The sequence below is a fragment of the Rattus norvegicus genome, chromosome 3 (assembly GCF_036323735.1).
Source record: "Rattus norvegicus strain BN/NHsdMcwi chromosome 3, GRCr8, whole genome shotgun sequence".
Classification (NCBI taxonomy): domain Eukaryota; kingdom Metazoa; phylum Chordata; class Mammalia; order Rodentia; family Muridae; genus Rattus; species Rattus norvegicus.
In genome coordinates this window covers 139,837,161-139,849,750 of record NC_086021.1, presented here as the reverse complement: position 1 = coordinate 139,849,750, position 12,590 = coordinate 139,837,161, and the positions used below count along the sequence as shown (strand labels likewise).

Sequence of the window (12,590 nt, the reverse complement as noted above, 5' to 3'; positions counted from 1 at the left end):
CTCAGAGAACATCCTGTGAAAGAGAGATGAGTCTAGGGATGACTCACAGCCACCCCTACGGAGTACGGGGGACGGTTTCTGGGACCCCTCTCCCCAGGATACTGAAAGCCTCAGATAGGCTAGACTGGTAGTCTTTCTATACAATGTCACACTTTGCCTATAACCTACTGCAACCTGTGCAGACTATTGTAATTCCAAAGGCAATGCAAATGCCATGTAAATAATTGTGTAATGTGAAGGACCGAGTGGCACAGTCAAGGCTCTGCAAACGTTCAGTACAAAAGTACCCTAAATAATCGTCCTGGCACTCTCAAACCAGGAATTATTCTAATGCTTGGAAAGTTTTGATACACGGTGGTTTGACTTGGTACGTGTACACGCTGGGGGTACCAATGGTGTATTTATAGTGTCTGGAAACATTTGGGAAGTTGTCTAGTTATCACCAGACGTGCGTCTAGAAGTTCAGAAATGACTGGAAAGAGAGGTAATGGGGGAAGAGGATTGTGAGAAGCAGAGAGTGGTGGGTGGGTAGGGGACTGAGGAGAAAGGAAAGAGGGCATCAAGGAGATCAATGTCTCTAGAAACCCACGCCTGAGAAATCCTTCTGTTACTAACCTGGGTGGAAAAGTGTGGGACAGTTAGAAAGGCTGAGTGGCTTTATCGCATACAAACATCTCCAGGAGGGGTTAGTCAATGGAATGTTACTAAGCCAGGGAAGAGAGGGAAAAAAAAAAAAGATCTGTAAACAGGCAAAGGGATTTGGCACTTAGAAGGTCACAGATGACGTCTGAGAAAGAGGGAGACTGATGGTGCTTTATAGTGCTGGTTCAGTGCTGAGGGTGGGGGAGGAAGAGATACAGGAAGCCAGGGAGGGAGGAGAGAAACCGGGAATGAGGTAGAGCTTTAGGATGGAGAAAAACTATAAATGGAGAGTTAGGGAGAGGGAGACAATATACGAACAAAAATTAAGAAAAGAGATGAACTGAAGAGATAAGGGGTTCTTGATCTTGGAACAGCCCTTCTATTCCAGAAGGTTCCACACTGTTGAGCAGGACACACACATTATGTTTTAAGGGTGGCTGGAAACTCTGGCATAGAAAGAGTTGTGTGTTTCTCCGGTTCTGGTTACAGAACCATCTATTCGTTTTCAGTGGAGATGAAAAACTCACGTATGGTCTTCCAGAGTAATACTGGATTTTACAATTCAATTTACTGCTTTTTAGCTTTTTGATACAGGGGTCTAAGTAGCCCAGGCTGACTTAAAATTCATTGTCTTCCTACCTCCCCCTGCAAAATGCTGGGAGTAGAGGTGTGCACCACCAAGCCTCACTGGTTTTATTTTAGTGTGAGAAGATTTAGAGAATTACATATTGATTCTCTCAGTTCGTGCGCACTAGCCTACTTTATAAAATGCCTGTCCTTGCTGGTTACAGTGTGCCCCCAGTCCTCAAATATAAACAAGTCAGGAATTAAAATCTGCTTTTTTTTTTTTTTTTTTTTTTTTTTTTTTTTTTTTTTTTTTTTTTTAGGTGAGGTCAGACGTGCTCGACCATTCTTTATGGCTCTCCGGAGTTGCTTGGGGATGGTTTAGAAAAACAACCAAGACCGTGGTTTCAAGATGGAAGACAGAAGAAAGAGCTAATTATTAGGGTTTTGTTTGTTTGTTTTGGTGGAGGTAAGGACAGTTTTCACAGTACCTTACAAATTAGTATTTTAGACCACCGCCCGCAGCATCACCTAGAAACTTCCTGGAAACGCAAATTCTGAAGCCATACTTCAAATACCCAGTTTCAGCACCTCTTGGGCTGGTATCCAGTCTTTAATGGCCCTCTGGGCAAGACTGCCCAGCCTAAGAGCTATGGGTTAATCGGCACACAGCCTTTTGACTCAACTGCCTAAGCGCCCATCCAGCAGGCATCCCCTGGGGGGCACTTGAGAAATACAGAATCGCAGGCTGCCCCCAAACCCGCTTTATCAAAACACACGCCCCAGAGATATCAAGCCTGGTATCTTCTCCCGCGTCAGCATAAGCAAGGAGGATCTCTTTCCCAGCGAGTTCGGAAGCCGGCGTGGATAAGCCGTGAAATTGCTTTAAAGCGCGTAACCCACTGGGCCGGGTGCACTGCACCCCACTCGCTGTCACCCCGCGGCTATCTCAGGACTCGGGGTCCTGCAGGGTAAAAAGGAGTCTCTGGAGAGGAGAGCGGGCGAGCATCGAGCCTCCCAGGCGGGCCCCGGAGCAGGTGTGTGGGGAAGGGTCTGCCGCTCCGCGCCCCGGGGCGCGCGGGCGGAGCCGGGGGTCGGGCGGGGAGGGGCCGGCGCGCGGGGCGGGCGGCTGCGCGGCTCCCGCCCCCGGCCCGCCCCTCCGCGGCGCCATTTTGCAGGCGGCTGCCGCGGGGACCCGAGGCGGCGGCAGGCACTGCGGCGCGAGCGGTGCGATCGGCGGGACGCGAGCCCAGCGAGCTGCAGGCAGGTGAGAGCCGGGCCGCCGCGCCCCACGCCCCACGCCGAGCCCGCGGCAGCACCTGCCGGCAGCCCGGGTTGCTAACCGAGCCCACGAGGCCGGCCCGCGCGGCCCCCGCGCGCTGTCACCCACCCGCGGCGCGGCCTGTGCCCCCACGCCGGCTCGCGCGGCCCGGTAGCCCCGGCTGCCGCGTCAGGCCGCGTGTCCCGAGCGCTCGCTGCTGCCCCGCCGGGTGCCCCGGGGGCAGCCACCGTGGGCTCCGCGTGCTGCGTGACTTGCAGCTCGCCCCTCCCCAGGTGGTGAGCCCTGCATCCCCGCGCCCGGGGATTCAGGGTCAGCCCGAGGGGCGGGGGTGGCGGTGCTGTTTCCAGTCTGGTTTCCTTCCCTCTTTGCGGAGGCGACACGGAGTAATTTTAGATGCCGCTGCTCCAACCTCGCGACCTTTCCCGCTGGCCTGCCCCGCAGGGGTCCCGGGTCGCCTTGTTGCCTCTGGTCTTGACCGAGAAATTGACATTGGAGTGTGATAACTTGAAGGTGAAGAATTGTCACCACCCTTTGGCCGGAGATGTCCCATTAGATGTGTAACCTATAGGAACTCGGCCTTCATTCAGGATGTGGGGCTTTAAGCAGGTCTGATGGGAAAAGTCCAGATTCTCTCAGCGCAAAGGGTAAGTGAGGGCAAGTGCAGAGGGAAGAAAGTTAGCTTTTTGAAGGCTTCCTGGGGATGGGGCATTTGCAGTAGCTGTTAGTCTGCTTTTTGTAGTGCTGGGAGACCGGATGACGGGAAAGATGCTATCCCTTCTGACGTTTGGGTCCTCTGAAGGAAGGAGATGTGAGGATCTGGGATCTGAGTCCTGAGACAGCCTGGTTTGAGCTGTCATTAACTGGCCATGTGACTTCCCTTAGGCAGTTTTCTCCTTTCTAAAGGCTAGCTCGGCTAGGTGGCTGAAATCTTTCTGTGTTCTGTATTTGAGTGTTACTGGGCTCAGGCCTCACCTGTTCTGGTTCTCTGCATCTGTCCTTTCATCTTGTGTGACTTTGCTGGCCTGCTCCTTTGAGGTGTTTGACCCAGGTGAAGTTTGTGAGAGGCTTCACCTCTTAGAAGTTCAGGATTCTCTACTGGGTTATAGTTGACCTTATCAGGGTCACTTTGGAATGTACAACTACTCTTTATGCTTAACTCATCCAAAAGTTAATAGCTCTGGGCAGTTGAGTCTGTGCACCTTGTTAGCTCTCATGACACATCTGGTAGTTAAAAGGAGACACTGAACATTCCCAGGCAGACATCATGGAGGCATGAGGTATCTGCTTTCTAGACAATGCCCTTTGCTTAACTGCTAACTGATCCTTTCTTTTTATATCAGGGTATATCTAACTCCTCCCCCCGCCCCTGTTTTCTTCTTGTGGGAAATAATTTCTGTAAGAAAGTAGGTGTTCGCCTGGCAGTGGTGGCACACATCTTTGACCCCAGCACTCAGGAGTCACTGGCAGAATTTCTGAGTTCAAGGCCAGCTTGCTCTAAACAGTTTCAGGGCAGCCAGGGCAACACAGAGAAACCCTGTCTTGACCAATACCACTCCCACCCCCACAAAAAAAAAAAAAAAAAAAAAGGAAAGGGAGGAAAGAAAGTGGGTGTTTGAGGAACTTTTTGTAGTGCCATTCTTTTCTTTTTTGTCCTGGCTGACCTGAAACTTGCTCCAGGCCAGCCTCAAACTCAGGGAGAGCGTCTAAGTTCCAGTTTAAAGTTACAGCCCTTTCCCCTTGTTCTAGATAGTTGTCTGGTACTTAGTTTTCTGAGTAGGGCACATTATGCTGAGATTAAAACATCCACTAAAAAGCAGTTAGGCTGAGTGTGGTGGTGTAAATGTATGTGTAATCTTAGCAACTCAGCCCAGCTGGTGAAGATGACAGGTTCCAAGCCAGCCCGGGATAAAGGGCAAGACCTAGCCTTGTAAAACAACACAAGTAAATAGTATTTATTTATGTATTTTGAGACACGGCTGACCAGAATTCATAGATCCACCACATCCCTGTTTTGAGACTAAGGTGCATACCACCATGTCCAGCCAGAAAATTTAAAAACAAAAACAAAAGCTAGTCATGGAAGTACTTAACTAGAGGGCTGGAGAGATGGCTGGGCCGTTAAGAGCACTGGCTGCTTTTTTTCCCCTTTAGATTACAGGATCTGGGTTTTAATTCCCAGCACACATGATGTCTCATAATCACCTTTGAGTCCAGGGGATCCGGCGCCCTCTTCTGGCCTCTGTGGTGTGAACACTGCACACACATGAGACAACACACTCGGGATACCACCTACACACAGTTTAAACAGTGGGCACGCCAGAGTGGATGGGGAAAAGGTCACAAGGGTGCGGCCCTGCACAGAGAACTGTACACAACTGAGGAAAGCCAGGAATGGGAGAGGTGGGCCTCCCCAGGGAAGAGTATACCAATTGGTTGTTCGGTGCCAAATGGTCATCCCTGAAAACACACATACAAGTAACTGAACGGTTATATGTAGGAATATATATGCATGTACACATTAATAATTAGTGAGGAAAGAGGACATGAATTTGAAGGAGAGGGGAGAGGTAGATGGGAGGGTTTGGGAGTAGGAAAGGGAAGGGAGAAATGTAATGGTCTCAGAAAGAAAAAAATTAGAGCAGTGGGGATGGTTTCAGTAGTGTTTGGTTTTTGGTGTTTTACTTTATTTATATGAATGCACTGTCATTATCTTCAGACACACCAGAAGAGGGCATTGGATCTCATTACAAGTGGCTGTGAGCCACCGAGTGGTTGCTAGGAATTGAACTCAGGACCTCTGGAAGAGCAGACGGTGCTCTTAACCACTGAGCCCTGGTCTACGTAGTTTTGAATGCCATACTGCCTCCCTCGTTTGTATAGCAGTCTAGAGGACTTGACATTTTTGGAATGAGCTCTGTGTCTAGACAGTAAGCCTGCCCCCAACTCAGTCACCGGTTCTTCAGTTCATTAGGTGGCTGATGCTACTGAACAAACCATTTTTGGATTAAAACCAAGACATCTGTACTCAAAAGGTCTAAGGTCTAGTTCCTTGCTTATGGGAAGTACTGAGTACAATTGTCAACTCTACCATGGTTCTAAAGAAACCTGGGCTCCATCAGGGATTTGAGCCTACTGATAGTTTAAGGAGTTTTCTCATTTCAATTAAGAAAATCAAGTCATCACCAGTAATTTGTCTTTATACACACTTTGAACCTATAGGTGTAAGCTAAGAAAACCTTGTTTACTCTCGTACTTTTTAAAAATTTTTTTGAAGACAGGGTTCCTCTGTAGTCTGGGCTGTCCTGGAACTCTGTAGACCGGGCTAGCCTTGAATTCAGAAATCTGCCTGGCTCTGCCCACAGTGGTAGGATTAAAGGTGTGTGCCCCCACCCATGCTTTTTTTTTTTTTTTTTTTTTTTTTGGTTCTTTTTTTCGGAGCTGGGGACCGAACCCAGGGCCTTGCGCTTCCTAGGTAAGCGCTCTACCACTGAGCTAAATCCCCAGCCCCCCCACCCATGCTTTTTAAGCCTTCCCCCAACCTGTTTACAGGTCTTACTTCCCCAGAGTCCTTTGGTCTCTGATTCATTCTTTTACCCTGCTGCTCCTCCAGGTCTCTGCTGAGAAAAGGTGTGTATCGGTGTATGTGTCAGGGTATATATGTGCATCTGACTGCATGCATATGCGCACATGCTTATAGCTGCTTGTGTGTGTGTGTGTGTGCGCGTGTGTGCGCGTGTGTGCGCGTGTGCCTCTGCATATGTCAGGATGTGTGCGTGTGTGGTGTCTGGGGCTCATTTACTTCTGTGATTCTTGACCAGGTTAAGCCCAAAGCTGCTAGGTTTAAAGGAGCCCTTTGTGCACTGTCTGGTATTCTTGTCATTCTCTTCTTGGCTTTGTTATTTCTATCTTGTCACACGTTCCAGGTGGTTGGCTATTTCATACTTAAGGGCTGCTTTTATTTAGCTTGTACCTTTCGTGGGCCTTTTACTATTTATCTTGACCCTGCATCTGGCTATGTTGCCCAGGCTGGCCTCAAAAGACTCCAGGGACTCTCCCTCTAAGCTTTCCTTCACCCGACCCCCAGGCCTGGGCTTTCAGACATTCCTTTACGTGTAATATATGGCTGGACTGCCTACTCTTTTCAGAGTAATAGTCTGTGGTTAGATGTGCAGGGAGAAACACTGGAGAGTTTGATGGTACTTGGTGTTTTGAATGTGGCACTCTCTAGTGGAGGAGGCAGAAAATAGGATTTGGAAAGCATCTTAGGAGGAAACCTGGATGTGGTTTCACCTGGAACAAGAGTGGCCAAGGGGTAGGTTCAGGGTGTATGAAACATGTACCAACATGTCATACCCAAGCCAGGAAATGAGGCGGGTGGGATTTCTTTCTGTCTGCAAATGTAAGTCTTCTTGGAATCTTCTCAGTCTAGGCAGCCTCTAGTCCTCCTGGGACATTTACTCCATGAAGGAACGTAACTTTCTAGTGCCCTGTCAGGAAAGGTTCACTCATGGGTTCCTCTCAAAGCATCTGATGTCCAGACTTCTGTCTAGTTCACCAGAGTATCTCATTAAATACCTGGTGACGGTTACACCTCCTCGGTGTGCATGTGTGCGTGCATGCATGTCTGTCTGCGTTTGTTTATTCACATGTACAAACCAGAAGACAACCGTTAGTGTTGTTCCACAGGTACTGCCAACATTTATTTATTTTTATTTATCATTATTTTTTGAGATTGTATTTTTATTTCGTGTGGATATTTTGTGTGTTTTGTCTGCATATATATCTGTGCATGCATTATTCTTAGAGGCCAGAAGAGGGCATCAGGTATCTCTGGGACTGAGTTGCAGGTAATTGAGAGTGGCCGTATGGGTGTGAGTTTTATTAAATTTGGGACCCCTAGAAGAGCAGCCAGTACTCTTAACCACTGAGCCATCTTCCCACCACACAGAAAGTGTGTTTTGGTGGCTGAAGGTGGGACAGGAGAGTAGTTGGTGGTGGTAGGCAGGTACTGTTTGCATCCAAGGTGCTGCTGACCACCCCAGCTCTTAAGGACGTCTCTGCCCTTGGCTAGGTGTTTGGAGCCATGAGTGCCGAGACTGAACCTTAGTCTTCTGGAAGAGCACCTGTGCTCTCAACTACGTTGTCATTTCTTCAGCCTCTGTTTATTTTTTATTGAGACAACTTCTCACTGGCCTGGTAGGTAGGCTGGGTCGACTGGCCACCCTGTCCCAGCAATCTATCTGTTTGTACTTTTACCAATTGCTCTCTCCCTGGACTAGCCATTTTTTTCTTAAATATGTATGGGAAGCTTACAGAGTTGAGTCCTCCCACTTTTGCAGTTGAAAGTGAGTGAAACTAAATGAGAGCTACGTCTGTAGGAACCTATTAAGCAGTAAAGGGGACCCTACGAGGGCGAGACAGCAGCCCGTGAAGCGGGGCCACTGGGATGATGTTTGGGCTAATAGGTTTAGGTGATATTTTGGGCCCTTGAGGTCAGTATTGCTAGTGTGAAAACCAATGGGTTGAATCTGTGTTTGATCTATATCTCTAGGGTAGTAACTACTGGATTTGAATTTTCAGATGGCCTGAAACTCTGGGGACTCAGTGATAGAACTCCACTTCCAGATCTTATTCCTGGTGGAATGAGGAAGGCAGAGAAAGAAGCCAGAGCTAGTTGTGTGCTGGGTGCTCTGCCTGGCGCTGATTGTATCACTCCTGTAATTTGGTCACATCCCTGTGGGGTTTACTCATCCCATTCTGCAGGGGGAACGCTGAGGCTTGGAGGTTTCAGCTACATGTTCATGGTCATAGTCCCATGAGCAGCAGAGTCAGGATTGGACTCCAGGTTGATCCGAGGCCAAACTCAGAAATTACACTGCAGTCCTGCTGTGCCTTTTTGGTCTCAGATGCTTGTCAAGGACTTGAGCTTTGGAGATGGGCTTTGACTGGGAGGGTGTGTACAGCACGGATGGAGGGATCATGGTGAGCAGAGGGGACTGTGGGAGGAAGCACACTCAGTACAGCTATCAGCAGCTAGAGGTGGGGTAGAGAGAGTCAAAAGGGCCCTTGACACCTTCCTGGTGGAAGGCCACCAGAAGATGCCTGAAGTGGGTGGGCGGCTTGTTTAGATGTCCATTCTGGAAACTCCAGTGTGAGTGGACTGGAGGAGGCTGTGGTAGGATCTTCTCTTGCTCTTAAAGTCTGGGTCCAAGGGTTGCCTGTTCTGTGCTCTGGCTTGGACTCCTTTTGTTAGTGGAGGAGTTACCTAGGGCACTTTTTTTTTTTTTTTAAACTGGCTTCTCTTTGCTCAATAACTAAATACATGGCTTATTGACTTAATTAAAATTGACTAGTTTTTGTTTTTGTTTTTTGTTTTCATGCGACTGGGCTTCTCTGTGTAACCCTGGCTGTGCTGGAACTCTATAGACCAGGATGGCCTTGAACTCAGAAATTCACCTGCCTCTGCCTCCTGAGTTCTGGGATTAAGGTGTGTGCACCACTCCTAGCTTTCATGCATTTCTTTTTATCAAGAGCTATTTAGCTTGTAAGATAAGGCTTTATAGCATGCTCCACAAATGTGAGGGGCATGAGTGTGACCAGGTCTCTGATAGCATGATAGTTCCTTCAAGCCGCGCTCTATCTAAAAACCAGTGTGAGCTGTTCTCTATTCCACCCTAGTCTATACACCTCAGGTCGCCCTTGTCCTCCCCATCTGCACCCAGTGTCACCCTTGGTCCTCCCATCTGCACCCAGTGTCACCCTTAGTCCTCCCATCTACACCCAGTGTCACCCTTGGTCCTCCCATCTGCACCCAGTGTCACCCTTGGTCCTCCCATCTGCACCCAGTGTCGTCCTTGGTCCTTCCTGTCTGTACCCAGTGTCGCCCTTGGTCCTTCCATCCGCACCCAGTGTCGCCCTTGGTCCTCCCATCCGCACCCAGTGTCGCCCTTGGTCCTCCCATCCGCACCCAGTGTCGCCCTTGGTCCTCCCATCTGCACCCAGTGTCGCCCTTGGTCCTCCCATCCGCACCCAGTGTCGCCCTTGGTCCTTCCATCCGCACCCAGTGTCGCCCTTGGTCCTCCCATCCGCACCCAGTGTCGCCCTTGGTCCTCCCATCCGCACCCAGTGTCACCCTTGGTCCTCCCATCTGCACCCAGTGTCGCCCTTGGTCCTTCCTGTCTGCACCCAGTGTCACCCTTGGTCCTCCCATCTGCACCCAGTGTCGCCCTTGGTCCTCCCATCTGCACCCAGTGTCGCCCTTGGTGCTCCCCGTCTGTATCCATTTGCATCTGTTGCATTTGTTTTTTTCCTTCACCTGCATTTGCACTATTGTCCTAAGGTTGAGAATTCTTTGACTTTGATTTAAAATATTTTCCATAGTTTCTCTATACCCAGGATCTCATAAATATTAACTCATATTTTCTCTATTTTTTAAAGTTTGTAATTAATCAGATACTTGTATTGGAGTGCAGCGTGAGGTAAGGACTATCTCTCCTCTAGTTTATTTCTATCACCATTCATTGCTTTTAAAAAGATTTATTTATTATGTAAGTATACCGTAGCTGTCTTCAGACACACCAGAAGAGGGCATCAGATCTCATTACAGATGGTTATGAGCCACCATGTTGTTGCTGGGAATTGAACTCAGGACCTCTGGAAGAGAAGTTGGTGCTCTTAACCGCTGAGCCATCTATCTCTCCAGCCCTCCATCACCATTCATGAACTCCTTATGAACTTACCCACTGTTGTAAGTATTTGGACCTGTCATGAGGTATACTGTGTGATCGCTCTGTCTATTCCTTTACTTAACTGCCTCTGTGCAGTCAGTCATTAAACATTTATTTTTTATTGTATGTGTGCAGTCAGAGGGCCACTCTGAATTGATTGGTCCTTTCCACCATTGGGTCCTAGGGATCTAATTCAGGTTGTCAGGCTGAGTGGCAAGTGCCTTCCTTCACCAGTTAAGCCATCTTACCAGACCTCTTTTTTTGAAAAGGGGTCTTATGTTGTTGCCGAAGTTAGCCTATGTTGCTGAGGATGACCTATAACATCTAAGTCTCCTGCATCTTCTGAGTGCTAAGATTTCAGGCACAGGCACCATACACAGGTTTTTAAATTTTTACTTTAAAATATTTTAAATTTAATTTTCTGTGTATGGGTAGTTTCCATATGCATGCAGTACCTGTAGAGGCCAGAAGAGGGTGTCAGATCCCTTGGAACTGGAGTTAGCAGTTGAGAGCTCCCATGTGAGTGCTAGGAATTGTCTTTTTTTGAAGACAATGAAGCTAGTGCTCTTACACGTAACCACTGCAATGTCTCCAGTCCCATATTTAAAAAGTATTTTTGCTGGGAAGAATGGCCCATGCTTGTAATCCCAGTACTTGGGAGGCTGAGCATTAGGCCAGTCTAGGATATATGGGTCAAAGCCAACTTGACTTACAGAGACCTTAACTCAAAACAGACCAGAGCAGAGTGGGAGCCTTGGGCGCTCTGCTGTGGAGCTGACCCCACCTCTGTCAGGCCAGGGAGAGTGGAGGGTTGTAAATTCTTAAAAAAGCAGGGCGTGCAGATCAGTTCTCTATTACCATGTGGTCCAGGGGACTGAGCCCAGGCAGGACTTCACCTGCCTGTGACTTAAGCCCTAAGCCCCTGAGTGTCTCTTGGAAACAAGTACTATGGTCCTGGTCACTGGGGTAGTTCCTGTAAGCTCCCCTTCCCGGCTGTGAGGACAACCTTCCATTTCTTGTTAGGAGGGATTAGATGTGTTCTATCTCCCTTTCAGGCCCTCCCCAGAGCTTTCTAGTTTTAGCCGTACCTTTATGCTGTGTGGCCACTTGCCCTTTTCTGTCTATGAAAAGTCTCTCCTCCTCAGAGAAGTTTCATGAGTTTTGTTTTTCCCCATTAAAAAAAAAAAGTCACTGTCACGTGGACACAGACTGAGAACCCACACAGTGCCCGGCTCCCCTCTTTGTCCGCCCACCTTGTTGCTGAGCTGTCATGGCTGAAGCCCCTTAGTTCCTGGGGTGCCCACCCTGTGGCCTTACATTCCTCCTGTTTTCCAGTCACTGGTGGGTGTGTGTGCTCCCTTCCCCACGACCTCTGTGGGGTCTGCTGTGGACGCTTGCAGGGCCTGAGTGGATTAGGAGTGAAAGCTCTCCTAAGTCCTTTGCTTTTGCCTGGGATGGGGGCTGACTGGGCAGGGAATCTGGTGCAGTGTTTCTCATGATAATCAAATACAAGTTCAGTTACTTATTCAGTGATGATTTAGTGCAGTCTTAACGCTTTAAAATTTCTTTTCATATTTGAAATCACATGCTTTTATCTCTTTCGGTGTCCATCAACTCCTAAAATACATTTTCCAGATTTCATTTTGACTGTTCCATTTTTCAGCATATCTCTATCACTGTGTAGTCTTATGTGAGCTCGGGTGAAAAGACTACGCTCTGCCAGTTGAATTGTGTTAAGATTTATTTCTGGGGTCCCTATTATATTCCAGTAGTCTGTCTATATGTATGTCCTTCTGCCCACATTGGGTGTGTCCTTATACCACCCTGTCTAAATCACCATAACTTTCTGTTCATTTTTGAAGCTGGAAAAAAACAAGCATCTGCTTTTGTTCTTTTGCTATTCTTGGACCTGTGTGTTTTTCTGGGAATTTCAGGATCAGTCTGTCAGCTTTTGCTACAAGGCAGATGGGATTTTGATAGTGATTGCCTAGAATCGGTAGTTCAGATTATGTTAATTAACGATAAAAAAAGTTATGTGGCTGGGTGGTGGCTGTGGGTGCCTTTGATCCCAATACTTGGGAGGCAGAGGCAGAGACAGGTAGATCTCTGTGACTTGGCGGCCATCCTGGTCCACAGACTGAGTTCCAGGATAGCCAGAGCTATTACACAAGAAATCCTCTCTAGAAAAAAACAAAATAAATAGATAAAAATAAAAAAAATTTGCTGACCCCAGGCCATTGATTTACCCCTCACCCTTATGGGGCATTTATTATTTATTTGGAAAAAAAAAAAGACGCTTGAAATCAGTGGTTCTCAACTTAAAAGCAAACTGAAATCACCTGGGGAACCTTGAGAAACCTTAGATGCCTGGTCTC

The 12,590-nt window shown here is 48.1% G+C and overlaps 1 protein-coding gene across 6 annotated transcripts in view; it reads left to right on the top strand.

Moving 5' to 3' along the window:
- The window catches only part of Slc23a2 (solute carrier family 23 member 2), a 157,722-nt gene that overhangs the window by 63,554 nt on the left and 81,578 nt on the right, over positions 1-12,590 (top strand). Inside the window, exon 2 of one of the 6 annotated variants that reach the window (XM_063284409.1) lies at positions 1,530-1,675. The gene's annotated coding sequence lies outside the window, so the exon portion shown is untranslated. Of the gene's footprint in view, positions 1-1,529; positions 1,676-1,739; positions 2,244-2,334; positions 2,474-2,573; positions 3,133-12,590 lie in introns of those variants that run through there. The other 5 variants (XM_006235068.5, XM_039105736.1, XM_063284413.1 and 2 more) reach the window with 5 other exon arrangements.